Raw genomic sequence first — 25,778 nt, 5'->3', positions numbered from 1 at the left:
AACCCTTACCCTTACCCTTACCCTTACCCTAACCCTAACCCTTACCCTAACCCTTACCCTTACCCTTACCCTAACCCTTACCCAACCCTAACCCTAACCCCTAACCCTTACCCTAACCCTAACCCTAACCCTAACCCTTACCCTAACCCTAACCCTTACCCTTACCCTAACCCTAACCCTAACCCTAACCCTTACCCTAACCCTTACCCTACCCTACCCTTACCCTAACCCTTACCCTTACCCTTACCCTAACCCTAACCCTTACCCTTACCCTAACCCTTACCCTAACCCTAACCCTTACCCTAACCCTACCCTAACCCTTACCCTAACCCTAACCCTTACCCTTACCCCTAACCCTAACCCTAACCCTTACCCTTACCCTAACCCTTACCCTAACCCTTACCCTAACCCTTACCCTTACCCTTACCCTAACCCTTACCCTTACCCTAACCCTAACCCTAACCCTAACCCTAACCCTAACCCTCTTACCCTCTAACCCTAACCCTAACCCTTACCCTAACCCTTACCTTACCCTAACCCTAACCCTAACCCTAACCCTTACCCTAACCCTAACCCTAACCCTAACCCTAACCCTAACCCTAACCCTAACCCTAACCCTTACCCTAACCCTAACCCTAACCCTTACCCTAACCCCCTTACCCTTACCCTAACCCTTACCCTTACCCTTACCCTTACCCTAACCCTTACCCTAACCCTAACCCTAACCCTACCCTTACCCTAACCCTAACCCCTTACCCTAACCCTACCCTAACCCTTACCCTAACCCTAACCCTAACCCTTACCCTTACCCTAACCCTAACCCTAACCCTACCCTAACCCTAACCCTAACCCTAACCCTAACCCCTAACCCTTACCCTTACCCTAACCCTAACCCTTACCCTAACCCTAACCCTTACCCTAACCCTAACCCTAACCCAACCCTACCCCAACCCTAACCCAACCCCAACCCTACCCTACCCTACCCCAACCCCAACCCAACCCTACCCTAACCCCTACCCCAACCCTACCCTAACCCAACCCCAACCCCAACCCTACCCAACCCCTACCCCAACCCTTACCCTAACCCCTACCCTAACCCTACCCCTACCCCTACCCTACCCTACCCTACCCCTAACCCTAACCCTACCCTAACCCTAACCCCTACCCTAACCCTAACCCACCCCTAACCCTAACCCTAACCCTACCCTAACCCTACCCTAACCCAACCCTAACCCTTACCCTAACCCTAACCCTAACCCTACCCTAACCCCAACCCTACCCTACCCTAACCCTAACCCTAACCCTAACCCTTACCCAACCCTAACCCTTACCCTAACCCTACCCTACCCTTACCCTAACCCTAACCCTAACCCTAACCCTAACCCTACCCTAACCCTAACCCAAACCCTAACCCTAACCCTTACCCTAACCCTAACCCTAACCCTAACCCTAACCCTAACCCTAACCCTAACCCTACCCTACCCTAACCCTAACCCTAACCCTAACCCTAACCCTAACCCTAACCCTAACCCTACCCTAACCCTAACCCTAACCCTAACCCTACCCTTACCCTTACCCCTAACCCTAACCCTAACCCTTACCCTAACCCTAACCCTAACCCTAACCCTACCCTTACCCTAACCCTTACCCTAACCCTAACCCTAACCCTAACCCTTACCCTTACCCTTACCCTAACCCTAACCCTTACCCTAACCCTAACCCTTACCCCTAACCCTAACCCTAACCCTACCCTACCCTTACCCCTAACCCTTACCCTTACCCTAACCCTAACCCTAACCCTAACCCTACCCTAACCCCTAACCCCTTACCCTTACCCTTACCCTAACCCTTACCCTTACCCCTAACCCTTACCCTTACCCTAACCCTACCCTTACCCACCCTTACCCTTACCCTAACCCTAACCCTAACCCTAACCCTTACCCTAACCCTAACCCTTACCCTAACCCTAACCCTAACCCTTACCCTAACCCTAACCCTTACCCTTACCCTAACCCTTACCCTACCCTTACCCTTACCCTAACCCTTACCCTAACCCTAACCCTTACCCTTACCCTAACCCTTACCCTAACCCTAACCCTTACCCTAACCCTTACCCTAACCCTAACCCTAACCCTTACCCTAACCCTAACCCTAACCCTAACCCTAACCCTAACCCTTACCCTAACCCTAACCCCTAACCCTTACCCTAACCCTAACCCTTTACCCTAACCCTAACCCTAACCCTAACCCTAACCCTTACCCTAACCCTTACCCTAACCCTTACCCTAACCCTTACCCTTACCCTAACCCTTACCCTAACCCTTACCCTAACCCTTACCCTTACCCTTACCCTAACCCTAACCCTTACCCTAACCCTAACCCTAACCCTTACCCTAACCCTAACCCTTACCCTAACCCTAACCCTAACCCTAACCCTTACCCTTACCCTAACCCTAACCCTAACCCTAACCCTAACCCTAACCCCTAACCCTTACCCTAACCCTAACCCTTACCCTAACCCTTACCCCTAACCCTTACCCTAACCCTAACCCTAACCCTTACCCTTACCCTACCCTTACCCCTAACCCTACCCTAACCCTAACCCTAACCCTAACCCTAACCCTAACCCTAACCCTAACCCTAACCCTAACCCTAACCCTAACCCTAACCCTAACCCTTACCCTAACCCTTACCCTAACCCTAACCCTAACCCTTACCCCTACCCTTACCCTTACCCCTTACCCTAACCCTTACCCTAACCCTAACCCTTACCCTAACCCTAACCCTTACCCTAACCCTTACCCTAACCCTTACCCTAACCCTTACCCTTACCCTTACCCTAACCCTAACCCTTACCCTTACCCTTACCCTACCCTAACCCTAACCCTAACCCTTACCCTAACCCTAACCCTTACCCTAACCCTAACCCTAACCCTAACCCTAACCCTTACCCCCTAACCCTTACCCTAACCCTTACCCTAACCCTTACCCTAACCCTAACCCTAACCCTAACCCTAACCCTACGACATTTTCGGCATCTGGCCTCACGACATCACCCACTTCCCGGAATTCATAAACATCCTGAATAACCACCACTCCTCCATAAAAATCACACATACCCTAGACCCACACACAGTTAACTTTTTAGACACAACAATATTCTTCCGGACTATAAACACCACTTACAAAACAATAGAAACAAAAGTATACTTCAAACCCACAGACACACACGCACTATTACACAAATCCAGCTATCACCCCAAACACACATTTAAAGGCATTGTCAAATCCCAAATCATCCGTTTTCACCGCATCTGCTCCATGTCACCAGACTTCCACCAGGCCACCAGTACCCTCTTCCACAGTCTCCGCAAAAGAGGGTACTCCAAACGCTTCCTAAGAACCATCAAATCCACAACCTTGGCCTCTCTCGCTCCAGCTCGCTCCACCCACCCACCCCAGGTCACTGGCTCCGGACTGCCTCCACCTCCTCCGCCTAAACCTAACCCCCTTCCCCCTCCTTATCCCACCCCCATCCCTCACCCTAATCCTAACCTTAACCCAGGGACGGGGATGGGGGAGGGGGGTCTTTATCCCAACCCCCTCCCCCACCCTAACCCTAACCCTGACCCTTGGGCTGAAGCGGGGGAGGGGGGTTTGTATCCCGACCCCCTCCCCCACCCAGCCCCTAACCCTAACCTCTCTACCCCTCCTCCCGTCACTGACCCCCAACCGAATTCTGTTCGATTCGGGGCCAGTGCGGGCTCCCCCTACCCCAGCCCTAACCCTAACCCAGGGGCTCCCAAGCCCCTCCCTAACCCTAACCCTAACCCGGTTGGAGTTGGAGGCGGCCCGGACCCCAGACAGAACCCCCCTGACCACACACCACAACCCGACCACACCCTGACTGACCCGACACGACTGGTACCTTTTATTTCCACCTTCTCCCACAGAATCACAGGACTCCACCGGACCATCAAGAGCAACTTTTCAATTATACAGCAGCAACCAGCTTTTCATAATCACAGACCCATCTCAGCTTACAGGAGAAACCGGAACTTACAAAACATACTCACACAATCCAAATTCTCCGATCACATACCCCAACTTCATTCAGAACACTCCACCCACTACAAACACAGAAAATTCATTTACAATCCACACAGCAGTACAGCACATCCAACACTGGGCAATTTCTCTCTCAACACCACAAACGTCATCTACATCATCACCTGCAAAACCTGCAATAAACACTACATAGGCGAAACACAACATTCCATACTCACCCGTTTAAAGCAGCACCTGTACAATATTGGGGAAGGCAGACTTCAGACTCCACTGGTCAGCCATTTTCAACACCACTCCCCCACTCATCTCATCATCTCCGGCCTGGAGAATAACGACCACTGGACCATCGGGCAGAGAAAGAGGGCGGAAAGGATTTGGATCCACAGGCTGGGGACCACCACGCCAGGGGGTCTTAATGCAGATTAGACCACATCTCACTGCCTCCCCCTGACGTGGTCGTCCCCTCTTGACCCACTTTTTACAGCCGTTTGGGGCTCTGGAATCCCCATAGTTTTAAACACATACTTGTTTTAACAGAACTTTGACTCCCTCAGGCAGGACGGCATCGAACCCAAAACAATAGCCCCCCCCCCCCCCCCCTTTTGGTAAGTCCAAATTATTTTATACTTATTTTAGGTTAAAAGAATTATTTTACAGCGTATTTAAAATTCTTACTCATTTTATCCACTCATTTATTTTATATTAAACATTCTTAATCATTTTTTATTTTAACTTAGATTGATTTTAAGCTTTTTATTTTACTCATACCTTTTATTATTCAATGTTTACTCACCCCTGTACTTGAGATGCCGTCCTCCCCGGGGCCCCATGCGGCCGAGACTGGAGTTGAACCCGGGTCGCCCACATGAAGGCCGGCGTTATTGCCACGTCACCACCACTCCACAGATCCTTTTCCCCTCTTTTAATTTTAAAAATAAATTTTATACTGTTTATACTTACCTTCCCCACAGCACTTACCTTCCACCCACCTGACGGCGACCTAGATTCGACTCCAGTACTCCTCAAATTAATGATTGGGTTTATTCCAAAAAATTATAAAATAAAATGAATACAGTGGGCGCCCTCTTCCTGCCCGGGGCTCTGCCTGGGGATCGAACCCTGGTCTCCCGGCTGGCAGACCTGGACTGGATCACCATCGCCACATACCGGATCAGTAGGCCTGTGCACAGAAAATGGACCCTCCATAACCTCTAACCCCAACCCGAACCCCAACCCTTACCCAGCCCGTGCCACTGATCTGGTCACCCACCCTATCTGCAACCTGGACAAAAAGAACGAAAAAGAGTAATATCATAAACACCTACCTGAACTGTGCACCATCTTCTTCCACAAAATCAAAGCATCTTGGATGGCTCTCAGCCTGGGGTCCATGGGGCTTGAACCCGGGCCTCCTGAGTGCAAGTCTGTGGCCCAACCAGTGGACCACAAGCAAACAGGTACAGCATCACACCTTTCCCATCTCAGTATAAATACTCACCACCACACCCTTTGAATACATCCAATCACCGACTTTCCCTCCAGAATGCCCCTATAACAACCCATCTTAGGCACACACTAGTCCTTTCCCTCCGAATATTTAATTAACACCACACCCCGACCAATCCCATTACACCACATCATTCAAACTGACACTTGGGGGAGGGACTTTGTCTCCCCCCCTCAACTGTCAAATACCAAATGTTTGTCACTCTCTGGTATCCCTCTGAGGAAGCAGTACTTCTGCGAAACGTCAGGGAACCTGGACTACTCCTATACTCTAGGCCCGTCCTCTTTTTTATTGAGCGAGTGATTTTACTCTTTTTAACCTTTTTATTTGGCTTTTATAGAGTATTTTACTCTTTTTAACTAAATTTTTAAACCTAATAAAGTTTGGTTTTTAAACTGGAGGTGGAGGGCTCTGCCAGCCTGACCCGGATAAGACTAACAACAACAAAGTCTGAGTTTTTAACAGCACCTCCTGGACCATCTGCGGCTGAGACTCTACTCTGGGACGACCAAATCTACATCTACGGCAACTAAGGTAAGAGCCTTCCACCACCATGCCACACTTCCACAGAGACGGGCCTACACATAGGAGTACACCTGAGAGTGACAGACATTCCACACCACAACCACAACCACTGATGTCCTTAAGAATACATACACTTACAGGACAACACATAGACACACACACACACACACACAACACTCCACTCACTCACCCACCCGATGCAGAAACAAGACACATTGCCAAACAACTGTTTAAACTCATTCAGGCCACACACCACAAACACATTATGGACACTGCAGTTTCAACCGGCACCTTCCCACCAGGGATGAACAGACAAGTACAACGCCTTACAGACTTTATCAAACCATCCACACCCACTACAGCCACTTACAACAAAATACACAACAACACAACCCGCTGGATGCAGAACACAATGCTTATCTTACAGGACCATTATCATACAACAATAACCTCTCTTCTCTCCACACCCCTTAATCCCCTGGCCCTTCAAATTGCCACTGGTTGGGCCAGGAAACGCTATGGCCCCAGGCTGATGCAGCAAACACTGCATTCAGTCCACCAACAACTACAGTCTCTACCACAACAAACCAGAACCACCCTCCATACTGCCCCCCCACCCCAGCACCGAAGCAGAAATAACCTGGACCTCACCCTCTTTACAATCCCTGAAGAAGACAGTCACTTCCCCAATCTTCCACCATCCCAGGCTCCCCAGAGACTCACAATCTATCAAGGCACCAACTCAACCACTGGAAATTCACCCTCCACTCCCACCTACGCCAGCCGACAGCCATCCAGGACTCCCCCCATGACAGACTTTTTCCCACCAAGCCATAAACCAGTCCAGAAGCCAGCCAGACGCACAGGCCCCATCATACCTCCACACCGGCAGAACCACCTAATCACCCGGCAACCCACCCCCGAACCTACCACCCACATCATTAACCCGGCAATAGAACCCAACCCAGCACCTGCCACCTCTACCCCGCTGCCCCAGAGGACGAAGAAGGTCACCTGGGGCCCCGTATCCACCAGGACCGACATCACGACCACAGCCCCTGCCTCACCCATATCCCCCATATTCCCCCTAACCCCACCAACAACCTCCCAGCCCAAGTCGCCGATCACACAACCCCCCTTCACCCCTGCCAACATAAAAAACACCCAGTTAGAAGTCAAGGTCCAGATCCACACCCCCAAGCCACCTGCCCGGAAACCCACACAGGCCCCAGAACTGTTATCCATTTCACTCAATAGCACCACTAATGTTTCTACTATCATCTCAGATAACATCTCTCCATTTTCCTCCCAGATAGATGATGCTGACGTCCCGGACCAGTCGGCGGTGCAGTTGTCCCCACCTCCCCTAAAAAACACACATGTGGAACAGGCAACGATGACAACCGGGTCCGTTGAAGTCTATTCAGACCAAAACGCCCCTACTGAGCCCTCCACTCATCTACCCAGGGGGACGACACTGCCCGCCGAGGAAGTCCGGGACGCTGGCTCATCAGCACCCCCGGTCCCCCACGACAGTGTTCCCCCATCATCGCCTCCCCCCTCCCCCCACCCCAACCCAGTAATAACACCGCCCCCAGCTCCCTGTCCACCCATGGCCTCTAGCCCCCTTTTAGATCACCCCACCTTCCCCCTCACCCCTCCAGCTGCTGCATCATCCCTCCATCGTCCCAACTACCACATCGCCCGCCCCAACAGAAAAATCCAGGATTGGTCCTCCAAACCCAGGAGGCCAATCCTGATCCTCGGAGACTCCAACATCAACCGCATCCCCGCCCACACCAACCCGCTCATTCAATTGGACAGTTACCCCGGGGCCAATACTTACCACTTCCTCAAAATCTGTGAAAAAACGATACCAAACCCGGACACCAAGATCGTCATCATTGCAATTGGTATCAATAATAAAGACCAGGACCCCAGGCAGACCTCCATCAAACAGTTCAAGGCACTGTTTAGGCTGCTGAAGTCTGTCTTCCCCACGGCAGACATCTATTTCCCAGTCATCAACTTCTCCCACAACCTCACCCCCACCCAACAGAATAACATCACTACAATCAATAACAACATGGTCACTCACTTCCCATTCCTAACCGAAATACCTCACGACACTTTTTTTACAGAAAAGGACAATATTCACTGGACCCCCAAAACGGCCAAACTCATCTTTAACAACTGGTGTGCACAATTAAATTTATAGTCTCACCCAAAACCAAACTGGCCCCCGACTCACGACCAGACCTCACCATCCCCCGACTACTACAGACACCTGCCAGTAGCCCAGACCTGGGGTGGAACTCATCCAACAATATCTGCAACCTCTCCACATTATTCACCCCCTCACAGATACAGCTACAGCTCTTGGAGAGGGGTTTATCATTCATCCCACGCCCAACAACCTACGACTGGGAGGAACTTCAAAGGGACCTACACAAATATCACAGACGCATCAAATTACTCGACTACTTCCACCCACATTCTGACTTCACACCCTCACAGTTCTCCCACCCCTCACACTGGGAACCAGACTGGACCACCCTCGACAATAAAACACACACACTCATACATACAGACAGGAAATCATTACAGCGCTTTCGGCCCCCGACAGACGTCCCAGACAATCTGTCGGAGGCCGAACGCAAAGCACTCACAATACTTAAAAATAACCCAAACATTATAATAAAACCAGCGGACAAGGGCTCCAAAATCGTAATCATGGACAGACAACAATACCGGACAGAAGCTTACAGACAACTACACAATACACTATACTATAAACCTCTTGACAGTAGCATTCAGCCCCAGACTCAGACCAAACTCCGGACCATTATTCAGACCCTCTACAACAAAAAATTCATCTCATCTAAACAAAGATTTTACCTCTTCGGACCAGAACACCCTCGACCCCGCTATTTCTACCTACTGCCAAAAATACATAAGGAACCCCAGACCTGGACTATTCCCTTTGAAGTTCCTCCCGGCAGACCCATAGTCTCAGATTGCAACAGCACCACTTACAAAATCACAGAATACATTGACCACTTTCTTGGACCCCTCTCCACCACACACCCCAGTTACATCAAGGACACTTACCACTTCCTGGACATAGTCAGATCCATGGCTGTCCCCCATCAGGCACACCTCTTCACAATAGATATCAGCAACCTCTACACCAATATCAACACCACCCTGGGCCTACAAGTCATCTCCTCCATCTTCAAAAAACACCCTGACAAAGACCGACCGGACTCTGAATTATTACAACTACTGGAACTCTGCCTCAATAACAACGACTTTCTCTTCAATAACCAATTTTACCTTCAGGTCCACGGGACAGCCATGGGTCAACGATTTGCACCGTCATATGCCAACATTTACATGAGCGAGTGGGAGCGAGAAGCACTGGCCAAGTGTCCCCTGCAACCCACCATATACCTCCGCTTCCTGGACGACATTTTCGGCATCTGGCCTCACGACATCACCCACTTCCCGGAATTCATAAACATCCTGAATAACCACCACTCCTCCATAAAAATCACACATACCCTAGACCCACACACAGTTAACTTTTTAGACACAACAATATTCTTCCGGACTATAAACACCACTTACAAAACAATAGAAACAAAAGTATACTTCAAACCCACAGACACACACGCACTATTACACAAATCCAGCTATCACCCCAAACACACATTTAAAGGCATTGTCAAATCCCAAATCATCCGTTTTCACCGCATCTGCTCCATGTCACCAGACTTCCACCAGGCCACCAGTACCCTCTTCCACAGTCTCCGCAAAAGAGGGTACTCCAAACGCTTCCTAAGAACCATCAAATCCACAACCTTGGCCTCTCTCGCTCCAGCTCGCTCCACCCACCCACCCCAGGTCACTGGCTCCGGACTGCCTCCACCTCCTCCGCCTAAACCTAACCCCCTTCCCCCTCCTTATCCCACCCCCATCCCTCACCCTAATCCTAACCTTAACCCAGGGACGGGGATGGGGGAGGGGGGTCTTTATCCCAACCCCCTCCCCCACCCTAACCCTAACCCTGACCCTTGGGCTGAAGCGGGGGAGGGGGGTTTGTATCCCGACCCCCTCCCCCACCCAGCCCCTAACCCTAACCTCTCTACCCCTCCTCCCGTCACTGACCCCCAACCGAATTCTGTTCGATTCGGGGCCAGTGCGGGCTCCCCCTACCCCAGCCCTAACCCTAACCCAGGGGCTCCCAAGCCCCTCCCTAACCCTAACCCTAACCCGGTTGGAGTTGGAGGCGGCCCGGACCCCAGACAGAACCCCCCTGACCACACACCACAACCCGACCACACCCTGACTGACCCGACACGACTGGTACCTTTTATTTCCACCTTCTCCCACAGAATCACAGGACTCCACCGGACCATCAAGAGCAACTTTTCAATTATACAGCAGCAACCAGCTTTTCATAATCACAGACCCATCTCAGCTTACAGGAGAAACCGGAACTTACAAAACATACTCACACAATCCAAATTCTCCGATCACATACCCCAACTTCATTCAGAACACTCCACCCACTACAAACACAGAAAATTCATTTACAATCCACACAGCAGTACAGCACATCCAACACTGGGCAATTTCTCTCTCAACACCACAAACGTCATCTACATCATCACCTGCAAAACCTGCAATAAACACTACATAGGCGAAACACAACATTCCATACTCACCCGTTTAAAGCAGCACCTGTACAATATTGGGGAAGGCAGACTTCAGACTCCACTGGTCAGCCATTTTCAACACCACTCCCCCACTCATCTCATCATCTCCGGCCTGGAGAATAACGACCACTGGACCATCGGGCAGAGAAAGAGGGCGGAAAGGATTTGGATCCACAGGCTGGGGACCACCACGCCAGGGGGTCTTAATGCAGATTAGACCACATCTCACTGCCTCCCCCTGACGTGGTCGTCCCCTCTTGACCCACTTTTTACAGCCGTTTGGGGCTCTGGAATCCCCATAGTTTTAAACACATACTTGTTTTAACAGAACTTTGACTCCCTCAGGCAGGACGGCATCGAACCCAAAACAATAGCCCCCCCCCCCCCCCCCCCTTTTGGTAAGTCCAAATTATTTTATACTTATTTTAGGTTAAAAGAATTATTTTACAGCGTATTTAAAATTCTTACTCATTTTATCCACTCATTTATTTTATATTAAACATTCTTAATCATTTTTTATTTTAACTTAGATTGATTTTAAGCTTTTTATTTTACTCATACCTTTTATTATTCAATGTTTACTCACCCCTGTACTTGAGATGCCGTCCTCCCCGGGGCCCCATGCGGCCGAGACTGGAGTTGAACCCGGGTCGCCCACATGAAGGCCGGCGTTATTGCCACGTCACCACCACTCCACAGATCCTTTTCCCCTCTTTTAATTTTAAAAATAAATTTTATACTGTTTATACTTACCTTCCCCACAGCACTTACCTTCCACCCACCTGACGGCGACCTAGATTCGACTCCAGTACTCCTCAAATTAATGATTGGGTTTATTCCAAAAAATTATAAAATAAAATGAATACAGTGGGCGCCCTCTTCCTGCCCGGGGCTCTGCCTGGGGATCGAACCCTGGTCTCCCGGCTGGCAGACCTGGACTGGATCACCATCGCCACATACCGGATCAGTAGGCCTGTGCACAGAAAATGGACCCTCCATAACCTCTAACCCCAACCCGAACCCCAACCCTTACCCTTACCCTTACCCTAACCCTACCCTTTAACTCTAACCCTAACCAGAGGGTTCCTATGCCTAACCCTAACCTTTGCCCCCAATTGAAAGACCGGGACATGTGTAGTCAGTATGATTATTATCATCATCACTCACCCCCTTTTTCCTGTTGTGGTCGTGGTTGTTTTATTTCCCGATACAACATGTAATAGGAAAAATAAAATTAATACATCTTTAAGAGAACAATATAAGAAATTTAAGAACATGGGGTGATTGATACTGTAACTTTAAAAACATAAATTACTTACCGTTGAAATATATATAATAATAATTTTCTTGCTTGGGCTTTATAAATTGTACCTGGAGGCAGTCTTTTGATGTTGTTTGTGTGTCTCTTCTTGTCTGGGGAGAGAAAGGAGAAACATGGGCAACAATTAATTAATAACACTCACGTTTAACATAGCTACAAGTAATATTATTATAATAATATACACATACTTACCTGGATAAAAACCAGAAATACTCTTTGAATAATAAAAATAATATTATTAGTATTGTTAATACTTACCTTAAAAATGGTAAATACTTACCTGATTAAGAGTTCTATTTAATAGTTCTTAGAGAATTAACTTAATTCAATTTTTGTCCAGGGGTGGACACTTGTGAACACATGTATATATATGTACATATGTGTATATATTTAATTTTTTATATGTATTTTAATTTTGTATCAAGAGACGGGGTCTGTGCAACAGAATGTACATGTTTTTAATTGTTTCATATCTGTTCATGTGTTTCTGTGCACTATGGAGACCTGCAGTCCCAAAGTTCTCCTCCAGGGTGAGCCGGTTGGCCCCGTAAGAGGAATGTTGTGTGATCCACGGTGGTATTTTGCCTGGGCTTATTATTTTATTGACATTTTCTTTTACATACTATTATATAATTTAATTTTGTACTCATTCTCATTTTATGATTATTCACATTTGCCCTCACGTGGATCCTGAGATGTGTATGTATATATATATATATATATGTCTTAGTTGATTTATGTTGTCGTCATGATTTCTACACACATACGTATGTGTGTCTCTCTCATTTTGGCACTAGGCCACCTGGTGGCGCTTCTCTCCCTTCTCTCCTGTGACGCGGGGCGAGGGAGGCGTCATATGACGCTTCTTCCGCCCCGCGAAAAAATCTAACACACGGACACTGACAGAGAGAGTGTTAACATAGAGTATTCGCCTGTGCTTATTTTACAAGCTTTATAGCCTGAAGAAGGTCCCGTTTGGACCGAAACGTTGCGTACTGTGTACGGTTATTAGCTTTTTTGTGTTTTTAATAAAAAAGCTCTTGTTTTGAAGAGGAAGCCTTCGCCTTCGTTTTTTCAAAGTAAGCTAACTTTGATTGACAGCTAGCCGCTCTAGCGGCTAAAAACATTAGCTTCCTTTTCACCGCACACATGTACGGGATCGAGAGAGAAGATGACGACGATGACGACAGCGGGTTTATCGTGGTGAGACGGAGACGCGGCAGACAGCGTTCCAGAGGCGGTAATCCACCACGGAGATCCAGCGTCTCTTACCCCGGCCGTGAGCCGGTGCAACAGCGGAGTTATGCCTCCGTGACCAGGGGCGGACCACCGAGGCAGTTTTCCGCCGGACCACGCTACCCACGGCGTGATGCAGCGGCTTCAGCGACTCGACAGTGGCATCAGAGTCGACCACGGTGGGCCGGTGAGTCACAGCGGCAGGATCGCCAGGTTTATTTCGACCGGGCACGACGTGCCGATGATGACGTCACACACTGGCAGGATCACCGGGTTACACAGCGGAGCTGGAGCAGACAGCGTGCGCCGCAGCGGCGTTACTACGACCCTCCTCCACAGCAGCGCTACCACGACCGCCCTCCACAACAGCGCTACTTCCAACAGCAGCGGCGACAGGGTCAGCAGTGGCAGCAGCAGCCGCGGGGTCAGCAGCAACAGCAGCGTCCGCAACAGCAGCGTCCGCCACAACAACAGGGGTTACCATGGCAACGCCCCCAACGGCAGCGTCCTTGGCAACGCCCCCAACAGCAGCGTCCGTGGCAACGCCCCCAACAGCAGCGTCCATGGCAACGCCCCCAATCTCAACGGCCCAATCAAAGGGGGCAGCAATCGGCTCAACAGCGCCCCCAACACACACGGCCACATCAGGTACTCAGTCAGGATCCTGATTTTGTTGAAAAGGTGCGGGTCCTCCACCGTATTATTAAGTCTGCTCACCACTTAAAAAATGTTTCGGGGGCGGACCCACCCCCAACTATCAGTAGCATGACTCTCACTCTAGCTACATTCATCAAACCTGCATTCCCGAGTGATGACACTATGGGGCGCATTGAGGGAAATGCAAAAAATTGGCAAACCACCTCAATTAACATACTAAAGGGGCATTATGAAACCTTAATAGAGGACGAGATCAAGAATTTGGCAACGTTTTCTATTGGTGAATGGAGAGGGCCCCTCCAGATCGCCTGGTCCTGGGCACAGAGGAATCTGGGGAGACGACTGCTACCAGAAACTCTGCAGCAGACGGAGGCAGTAATTCTGGCACGTCTAAGCGAACTGCCCACAGCACCTGCGGTTGTGGACTCAGCCCCCACAACCGCATTTCAAGTTCCAGCGTCCACCTCTGCAATCGTGGTCTCAGCCCCCACGGCTGCAACTCTGGCCCCAATCTCCAGCTCTACAGTTGCAGCCTCAGCCCCTGCAGCTGTAGCGGCTCAAGCAACTCCTGTGACTGCAGACTCAGCCCCTGTAGTTACAGGAGCCTCAGCCCTAACCATCAGGGCGCAGGTTCACCAGGCAGTGGACAATCTCGCCCCTTCATCCTCAGTCCTTCCACGTGCTGCTGCAGCTCCCCATGTGACCACCATGATGTCCACAGCCACAATGACAGACCCCAGCCACGATTGGAGTCCACAGCAGTCTGAAAGGGAGACCGAAACCCACACCCCCACCCCCGCCCCAGCTCCCTTCCACTCACCTGTTGTAGTGCCTCCTGTTTCCACAGCGACGACATCCTCGTCTGCTCCTCCTCCTGCTGCATCTGTGGCCCCTACACCAGCACCGAGGACCCAGAGGCGGATGAGGGAGGCTTCCAGCCGGAGACCAGCTGCTGGAACACAAACAACGGTTTTTACACCAGAGCCCGAACAACGGCCACGCCCACCTGCTGCTCATTCCAGCAACAGATGTGTGTTGTATGATGTGGACAGCATCTTTTCTCTGGCCACGGAGGGTGAAGACTCCAACAGTCCCACCACTACACCAATGCAGCCCCTCCGGGCCCACCCACCTCTCCCATGCCCAGCCAGTCTTCCTACCAGCTTTCCACGGCTGACACCGACCACCAGGCAGAGGACCCTGGCCGGGCTCATGGAGCCCTCCTCCTCGGGCAGACACAGAGCTACTCGCCACATCAGCACTCTGCGGAAAATGAAGGACTGGAACATCACAATTAAGAAGAAGGTCCTAATTGTGGGAGACTCGAATGTTTGCAGGTTCCCGCCCTTCGTGGATCAGCACCTGCAGGTGGACAGCTACCCGGGGGCTAACTTTCGCCATGCTGCAGCCCTGTTGTCCAGAGCCATCGCCATCACACCACCGGAGCTGATTGTTCTGGCCTTTGGTGTGAACCACAGGTCACAGAGAGCACACGGTACCTCTGTGAAGCAGCTGCAGGCAGCTTTAAGAGCTACGAAGCTGAGATTTCCTCTCGCCAGAGTTCTTGTCCCGGCCATTAACTTCATTCAGTCTCCTGGCTCTTAATCGTCACATCCAGGAGCACTGTGACTTTATTCCACCTCTGCCGAGGGAGAAGTTCAGCGCTGAGGCTGACCAGGTCCACTGGTCGAAGGAGACGGCGGCTGCCATGTTCGTTCATTGGTGTTCTCATTTAAACTGACGGTCCCCACAAACCTCTCCTCTCAGGTGGGGTTTAAGAATGTGTTGTTGTTGTGTGATTCTGTTCACTTGTCCACCCCACAGCTTGCTCTTCTTAACAGAGGCCTTACTTTCATCCCCACTATTAATATTAACAGTAATATCAGGCAACAGTCTAGATTCGACTTACAAAAATACCATAGAAGATTAAAGTTGGCAGCTTTCTATGGTGATGAGGGTGATTCCAGGCCCCCCCCCCCTTTCACTCCCACATCTGATTGGGCCCCTCCCGATGCACAACTACCCCCCCAGGTTGTTAAGTTAATTAAAAAGGACTCAAAATATCTGGACTGTCATTTCAGGATCCAGCATGTGACTCCAAATTTGACAGGGGAAGAACAATTAGCACTAAAAGAGTTAATGGATAACAAAAATATCATTATTAAACCTGCAGATAAAGGCAGTGTAGTGGTAGTTATGGACCGAGTGCAATATTTGTGGGAAGGATATGGACAACTAAATGACAAAAACTATAACGTTAAATTACAAAAACCAATATATCTGGACACCATCCCATTAGTGACTAAAATTGTCAATAAACTTCATGAGAAGAAGTTTATTAATTCGAAACAAAAACAATATTTACTTGGTGATCCAGAACCCAGACCTAGACGTTTTTACATGTTGCCAAAGATACACAAGGACCCTGTTAAGTGGAACAAGCCGCACATTATGCCTCCAGGTCGCCCCATTGTTTCTGACTGCAGCAGTGAGACCTACAGAACCGCAGAGTACCTGGACTTTTTCCTGAATCCACTGTCCACTATGCACCCTAGTTATATTAAAGACACATACGATTTCATAGATAAAATAAAAAATGTAGATATTCCGGCAGATTCGATCCTGTTTACTATGGATATTGATAGTCTCTACACTAATATAGACATAAAGGAGGGAATTCAATCAGTGAAGAACATTTTTTCCAAAAACTATGATAAGAAAAGACCGGATAAAGAATTATTACAATTATTAGAGATTAATTTAATGCGAAATGATTTTGAATTTAATAATGAATATTTTTTACAAATTAAGGGCACAGCAATGGGCAAGAAATTTGCGCCCGCATATGCTAATATTTTTATGGCAGATTGGGAGGCAGGAGCCCTCCGACAGTGTGAAAAGAGACCCATTCATTACTATCGCTATTTAGACGATATTTGGGGCATATGGACACATTCAGAGGATGATTTTAAGATTTTCTTAAACACTCTTAATAACTACAATCCGTCTATTAAGGTTAAATCCACCATGGATCGAAATTCAGTAGATTTTTTGGACACAACCACATTTAAGGGACCCACTTTTAATCAAACTAATCGATTGGACGTTAAAGTTTTCTTTAAAGAGACGGATACACATGCACTATTGCATAAGACCAGCTTTCACCCGAAACATACTTTTGCAGGTCTAATCAAAGCGCAATTATTACGTTTGGGTTAGGGTTAGTGTGCACGAATTTCATCACTGCTTTGCAGTGATGAAATTCTTTCCCCCTTCCCCTTACCCACTGGCTATATATCTGCAGCCAAACAATCTTTCTATCAGACTAAATTTCAATCCTCTTTCTCTAACCCCATAAAACTTTTCTCGATCTTCTCTAACCTCCTGCCTCTCTCTCCTCTGTGCTCATCCTCTTAGACTGTTCTGCAGCGTTTGACACAGTTAACCACCAGATCCTTACTTCCTCCCTTCAAGAACTAGGTGTATCAGGCTCTGCACATACCCTACTCTCATCCTATCTTCAAAACCAAACATACAGAGTAACCTGGAGAGGATCTGTGTCGGAAACCCTGTCCTCTAGCTACTGGGGTCCCTCAGGGTTCTGTCTTGGGCCCTCTCCTCTTCTCTCTGTACACCAACTCTATTGGTTATGATATTCACTCTCAGACTAACCCTAACCTGATGACACCCACCTCACTGAGCTAACTCTAACTATAAGCCTCCCGAACTGTCACTGGGAGCTGGTTCCACAGGAGAGGAGGAGCCTGGTAACTAAAGGCTCTGCCTCCCATTCTGCTCTTACAAACTCTGGGAACCACAAGTAAACCTGTATAAACCTGACCTAAGTGATCTGTTAGGGTGATAAGGTAAGAATAGGTATTTCATGGAATGTAAATGAGTGTAATATTTCACTGTCTTCAAACTGAAACAAACATGTAACAAAACCTTGTATTTGATTAAGACAAATAAATATGTTTCTTATCAAAACAGCTATATATGTGTTGTAATTATTAATAACATGTTAAAAGATAATATGATATAGAAACATTTATATAATACAAACAAACCCATTCAATTGTATTTACCTACATCTACTGTAGATTAAGTTAACAGCGAGTCAGAACTGAAGAAGCCTCTACAGCAAACTTCTAAAGTAGACTAGATATAAAACATATCATGAATGAACACTGGTTTGACACACTTATACCCATAATATCAAAATAAAACTACATTTCAGAGACATCTATTTTCTTGTTTTGCAAAGTCTGTAAATTGTCGAGTAACTTTGAAGTATAAATTCAAACCTATGTCATATGACTTCACACAATGCTTATTGGGCCTAACAGCTCCTCATCACTCTCAATGTCTCTCAATACAGTGCGGGTAAAGTCATACAGCAGCAATATGGTTGAATACAACAAGAGTCTCCTATGATAACAATAAACTTTCAATACATTCAGTAGCAGTTCACAATCATTGTTTGTCATGGTCAGGGTTTTAGCTTTCTATGAATATTGAAAAGTGTGCTGCACCAGCAGCTGCCTGGCTATGTGTTTTTATCAATCTGCTATTTTTATGCATGTTTTCCTGAATGCAGTCTGGACATGTAACACTACAATGAAGGTGTGTGAGTGTGTACTTGTATTTTGTCTGGGCCCCACAAATCTAAAAGGCTTTTTCAGGCTTAAGATCTGGTTTACTGTTAGGGTTAGAATTGTGTTTAGGTTAGGGTAAGGCTTAGATTTAGACACATAGTTTTGATGGTTAAGGTTAGGGTAAGGGGTTAGGGAATGTGTTATAAAAAAAAATCAGAACTTCAATGTTTTGGTAATTATTCAGGGGTCCACAGGGGGGCAATAGACATTCTCATCTGGAGTTGTGTTTCAGTGCTTCAGCCAAATATGTTCTACTTGAGAAGTGAGGTTACACAGCAGCATGATACAAATTAAACATTAAGACTCACAAGCAAAGCAACTCTCACAAGCCCAGTGAGTCTCACAAAAGTGTTGAAGCAACACAATGAGTCAGTGTATGAATTTGTTTTTTTCCCCCTTATAACCAATTACTGATTCATATCAGTTAACATATACACTCTTGCTTCATTTATTTCCTCTCAATTAACATACAATATTTAATTCATTAGTATGGCGTCAGGGTCTTAGGTCCCAGTTTTCATACTATTTAAATAAAAAAAAACATAACAAAAATGGTTGTGCTGGATTTGATGTTGGAGAGGAGAAATGAGGAGAGAAGCTGTTGGTGGGAATGAGAGCCTGTTCTGCTGCAACATTCAGCTGCCAATCCATCTGGGTAGAAATGGAAAGTGCTCCAGTTGTCACCAACAGTCTGAATTTCTGTCTGTGCCCTCTGTCACAAACACTGATGGAGGGGGACGGTGGAAGTAGGAGGACAGGGAAGAAAAAAAATAAGAACAGACAAGACAGAGTGAAGACTGGCAGAATAGGGGGAGAGGTGAAAGAAAGAATAAATTGTTATTTCACAGGTATCCCTCACCAGGGGCACGTGAACATTATCAGTGCCTCTGATGTGTAACGTGGGAGTTAAATGAGAAAACTTTGGTCCAGGATCACGTCTAATTTCTATTAGGTATTTGGCCTTTTCCACGTGTGAAGCTTTCAATCTCAGAAGCCTTCGGGGGTCGAGATTATCTCTTTCGTTTTAGAGAAAATGAGCTGAGCTGGAAGCTACATTACCTCCCCTGCCTTATGTGAGCTCATTTTTCCCACAACACCATTAGCTCGCTAAAGCCATTTGGAGATGCACAGTGGAGTGTTTTCATGTTCATCAGTAAGTGCCTGGCATTCCTTTAGTCAATTATCACCAGAACTGTCTCTGTGTAATAATTCATGCCTCCGGCTTGTGTTTTTGTGCCAGGATGGAAATACAAAGGATAATTTGATGGAGTAGAGATTTCAATCTCCAAGAGATTTTCAGTTATCACTGCTCCATACTAATGCTGGAGCATGGGATATACAATCATTGACTGCAAAAAGGTGATGTAGTCTTCTGGTTTGCTGGCTGAAGACAACCCAGAAGTAAGAATATAACCAGGGGGGTGAATCCGCTGGTTGCAAAAAGAATAGAATAAATGAATGGTTGAAATCACAAGTTTCACATCTCCTTTAATAGCATGATGTCATTCATTCATTCATTTTCTGCCACTTTATCCTCCACATGAGGTGTCATGGGCTGGAGCTAATCACAAAAGTTGGGGTACATCCTGGACAGGTTGTGAGTCCATCACAGAGCAAACACACACAAACAATCATTTACTCTCACATTTAATCATGGTGTTGTACAAAGCCCTTATGTCGATATCATTAACTGTATAAACGTGTAACCTGATACAGTTGTTGTGTATCTGCTCCTGGTCTCTCTCTCTTCTGTCTCTACCTCATCTCCCTCTTGTCCTTTCTATCCCCCCCTTTCTATCCCCCACCTCTCCGCTGTCCCCCATTTTTCCTTTCACCCCAACCGGTCGAGGCAGATGACCGCACATCTCTAAGCCTGGTTCTGTCAGAGATTTCTTCCTGTTAAGAGGGAGTTTTTTCTCTCCATTGATGCCTAGTGCTTGCTCATTGTGTGAACTGTTGGGGTTCTCTACTCTCCTTGATGTTGTCTATGTACAGTGCCTTGAGATAATGTATGTTATGATTTGGCGCTATACAAATAAAATTGAATTGAATTGAATTGAATTTTATACTTTCCTGCCTCTTTGAATGGAGTAGCTAGAGGTGCACGAGAGCAGCATGCTGCAGCCTCTGACCCAGCCAGACTCTGGTCATCATCATCATGATCTAAATGTGATGGACAATGACAATGGAGATTATTCGTATAGAAAAAGTTTACTCACATTAACTAAGTAGACAGGACCTGTCCTGCCTGGAGAGTTGAAAGTTACCTTCGGCATTAATAACAGATGGCGTCCATTTAGCTCCGCTGCTGCTTGACTCGTCGGTAAGTAGCAGTGTATCAAACACGCGACAGCCCCGAAAATGAATTGCTTGCTGTGTGGCTGAATGTTTCTGCATTTTAGACGAAATGGAAACTTTACAATTGTTGCAAGTGACCGTCTTGTCGTCTTTTTGCGAGAAACATAACCACATTTTAGAGAGCTTCTGCCTCGGCGCCATGTTTTCTGCGATCTGAACCAAAACTTTGAATAGAAATATGAGTACTATTCACTGACATTTGAACAACTTAATAAGTAACAAGTACAAAATAGTGTTTGTTTTGTGCAGTCAATACTATTATAGCCAACTAAATGTTTATCTGATAATGATAACGTTAGTAGAGACCACCTTACTAACTAAACACCATCAGCTAATGTACAGTCAAGTAGTCATAGAATTAATAAAAACAACAACCTGAATAATAATCACATCTCCAGTCCATAAAACAGTACAATTATTATGATGGATTGTTGTTAAGGTACAAATGCTGTATTATTATGTATTACTTTAAATCATAATAGATAAAGTTATAATTATTTTGACCAATCAGTGAGAGAAGCCATAGTCATTGGTTGAGGCTCTGCAAAAGAAGGCAGATTTTCAATTTTTTTACAATTTTCATCCAGAATGGGAGGAAGAATTAATTTTTATGTTAGTTAAAAACAAGTGTATATGTACTGTATGTTATGCCACCAAACTAAAGTGACCCAGTGTTAATGTTCCATGGTCAAAGAGCACAGGGGAGATGTTACTTCCAGGGCTGGAGCTACAGCTTATTTGGGCTAACTCACTTTCTCTTACAGACAGACAGTGAACACCCGGACACTCGACTCTCTCACAGGAGTCTGGCCATTTATTTCTGCCCAGACGTAAAGAACAATACACATCCATACATCACGTGACTCTGCCCAGTTCAGGTGTTTCTCACAAAACCCACACACAGCTCTTAACGGCACAGCTGTACTCTTACAACATAAGCTTCACAGTTAACTCTCATCAAGCACTACATATGATCTACTCTTTATGAAATGTGTTGATATTTTTCCCACTATAAACATAATTCTGTAATGTGGACCGAAAATTGGCCACATGCCCAAAGTTGATGGTGTGATGTTTAGTTCTTAAAGCAATTAAATTCAGTTCAAATCAATTTTATTTGTATAGTGCCGAATCACAACATACATTAGGCTCTGGACATTGACAACATCATCGAGAGCAGAGAAACACAACAATTCACACAATGAGCAAACACTAGGCGTCAGTGGAGAGAAAAAAAACTCCCTTTTAACAGTTGAAGAAATCTCTGACAGAACCAGACTCAAACATGTGCAGCATTTGCCTCGACCGGTTGGGGTGAAAAGAAAAATTGGCTTAAATTGCAAGGATTCTTTCTGTGATGTATTTAAGTGAAATACGATGTGGTGTCTGAAAAGTAAACCGGATTTTTTATTTTCCTACTTCCGACGCACAACCAGTGTATTTTGGGGGTTAGGCTCAAAAATGTTGGTGACCACTGATTTGTAGTATTGTCCAGTCAACCTCCACAAGGTTTTGGACGTGGGAGGAAATAGGAGTACCTCGGGAAAACATGCAAACTCAATCAAACCAGGATCCAAAACAATCTAACTATGATTTAACAGTTACAGCCACTTCTTCACCATGTTAGCTGCACATACTTTGTCAATTTTGTAAATTATGTTCCTTTTTAGAGGAAAATAGACAAAGGTACAGCACATATGAGTGGAAACTGGTGTGATTAACAGCTGATACTGTCCAACAGAAGCCTAGCTGCACTTGACATTGGTGTACTTTTGGCTCAAAAATCTCGCCACAGCACTGACAGGCTTCAAAACTTACAATAAAATTAAAGAAGAATGACATGCAACTAATGGAGTTAGTTAGTAAGATCAGTGAAAATGATGTTCTCAGGTAAACAGATGTGAAAGTGCAATCTGCAGTTTTTACCCCACTACATTTTCTAAATAAAATGCATGCTTCTACACAGCTGTAACACCAAGCAACTAAACCAGCATGATCATACATTTTAGGTCTACAAGAACTTTTATCTACAGAGGCTGAACACCAACTAAAAGCACTGAGTATAGAAAGAAATCAACATTGAACCAGTCTCAATTTGTGTCTTAACGTTTGCTGTTGAAAACATTTCAGTCAAAAGCTTCACTGTTCTCTGTTAATCCAAAGGAATTGCAGGAATTGTTTGAGACCTTGTTTACCCTTTATTTACTGTTTCATACAGTACATTTTAGACATTTTAACTGTAACTCAAATAGTATTCTAATAGTTTTTTTTTACTTCTGCCAAGATCTATTTTGGTGAACAACATATACTTTCAATCAAGTGCAGGTTCAAGAATGATGATTTCAAGAATCCTGGTATAGGAGGAAAATGGTATGAGAAACATTCCAGTTGACAACAGCGTGTAATATTGTACATCAGAAATCTCTGAGGTGTATTTATTCAAATGTGTCTTGAGTCATTTTGGTCTCTGAACATCTTGACAAATAACTGAGTGTAACACACACGAGGCATATTAATACACAAGCATCACTCCACCCCACAATGATGCCTGTGTATTAATAAGCTATAGCTTTTCGTCTATGGTAGTTAAATTGTATCCATAGTAACAATTGTCCAAGGCCCATAGGAATTGCAGAATTGTGTGCTTTATGACTCCTTTGTGTATAATATGTCTATTGAATATCAGTATTCTTAAGTTGGTGATCCATCAAGAAAACACTGGAGACCTTGGTGCAGTCTCGTTACAATATACAGCCAAATATGCCCCTGTTGGAAGCACCTGATTGCTTGACTTGTGCATTAATCCAGTTAACAGCTTCTTCGTACACAACACCAAATAGACACATTATTAAATGTCAGCACCCCTTTTAGACATTTAATTTCCATGTGCGTCTGAAAACTTGGTATGTAAAAAAATAAACTTAAGGAGGGTTAAAATTACTGTCTGCTGAAGCAGTGCTTTTCCTTTTGGCCGAGGGGAAGATGGGAGTTTTGTGCAAAAACATGGCAGAAGATGCATAAAGAACTGGTTTTGCATTAAATTTTATGGATACACTTTACAATAAGGCCAAATGAATTGTTGTTATAACTCACTAACATTGTTTAACCATTAACCACTCATTAATGTTACTCAGGTTATTCAGTAAACTTGTTTCGGAAAATGGGTTTGTTTCAAGTTTTGTTAATTTTTTCCTGTATATGTAAATTTGTTTTTAACTTTTGTAATACTGGTTTGCACTTCCAGGTGAACGTAGTTTATTGTGTTTACAACATTTACAGTGGATTTCCGTGTGAGAAGAACCCCAAAAAAACAAGACTCTGACTCCAGCTGTGCAACCCTTTATAACTGCCTCTAACCTCACTTTTTCTGTCTGTCCCCGGCCCAGGCTGCACAGTCTCAGCTAACATTTATTGCCAGTTATGGAGCCTATGAATAATTGATCCTGATTCTATTTAAGATCCTGACGAGGACAAATGGTACAGGGCTACACTGGCCAATATTTCTCCCTTCACTGCCCTAATAGGACTCCCCTTCACCCGCACTACTGCAGTCATTTTTCCTCACTTTCATATTCCCTAATTTCCCCTTGCTTTTCTTTTCTCCTCGTGCACTGTGGGCAAGGCTCTGACAAGTTTAAAAACTGGAATCATTCCAGACAGTATGAAGGATATTATACAGGCACAGCCATGACGGATGGGGCTGGCGTCGGCCAATAGTGGAGGGAAGACTAACAATTTATCTCTGTGGTTTTGTAGTGGACCGGGTCCATTTGACAACCAGGGAGATCATTTAGAAACATCAAAGGACGATAGTACATCTATTAGCAATATGAGGCAAACACCACAATCAATACTTATTACATCAAACATTTGTGTTTTTTAGTTCCAGTCCAGTATGTGTGTTTGTACAGTGTGGCTGGAGGGGGTCAGGTACAGTAGATCACCCATGTGAGTGTGTCAATGTGCTCAGGCCACAGAACAGGCTGGAGCCAGCTTCAGGAGTGATGGCAGGTCGTTAAAGTGTGTACATGCTGCAGGGGAGACAGAGGATATGGATCCAGTGGACTGTAGTAACTCTCTACTCATACAGTCTGGTTTCCATGACTTCAGAGAAGATTAAATTGATTCATTTCCTAGAGACCACATGTATTCACTTAAAAATGTAACATTTAACATTACTTCCCCATAATGTGACTGATTTAGGTCCCCACAACATGAGTAATACCTGGGACACACACATGCATTGTTTTCTATTAATTTGGACAGCCTTAACAAAGTGTCTTCCCTAATAATAACATTTAATTTAATTCCTAAACCTAATCTTAACCTAAACACAATCCATAATTTAGCTGGAAACTTCCACAAGGTCAGTGTTTAGGACAGAAAAGGTCCGAAAGAGGTAAAAAAAAAAGTACTACACACACACACACGGTGAGTGACTCACACTTGTTATAATGAGCAGTTCACCCCATGTTGCAGCATTTATCGTGCTCTCTGTACTGTGAAATCTCTGGATGTGTTCAGTAAAACACAACCGATTGAAAGTCAGCGTGGGTTATCCCTGTAGGGGTATATCTGTTTGGGTACATTACATGGCTCTTCAGACGGCATTGGCCTTTGCTCAGCAGTCAGATGTTAGATCTAAGCGTGTGGTAAAAAAGAAGATGGCATCCTGACAGAGTTCAGGAACTGTGGAGTTTTTGTAAAGCAAATCTGTCAGGAATCACACT

Source organism: Solea solea, chromosome 7, assembly GCF_958295425.1.
Source record: "Solea solea chromosome 7, fSolSol10.1, whole genome shotgun sequence".
NCBI lineage: Eukaryota > Metazoa > Chordata > Actinopteri > Pleuronectiformes > Soleidae > Solea > Solea solea.
The sequence above is the reverse complement of the archived record's forward strand: the minus strand, read 5'-3'. Positions refer to the sequence as shown.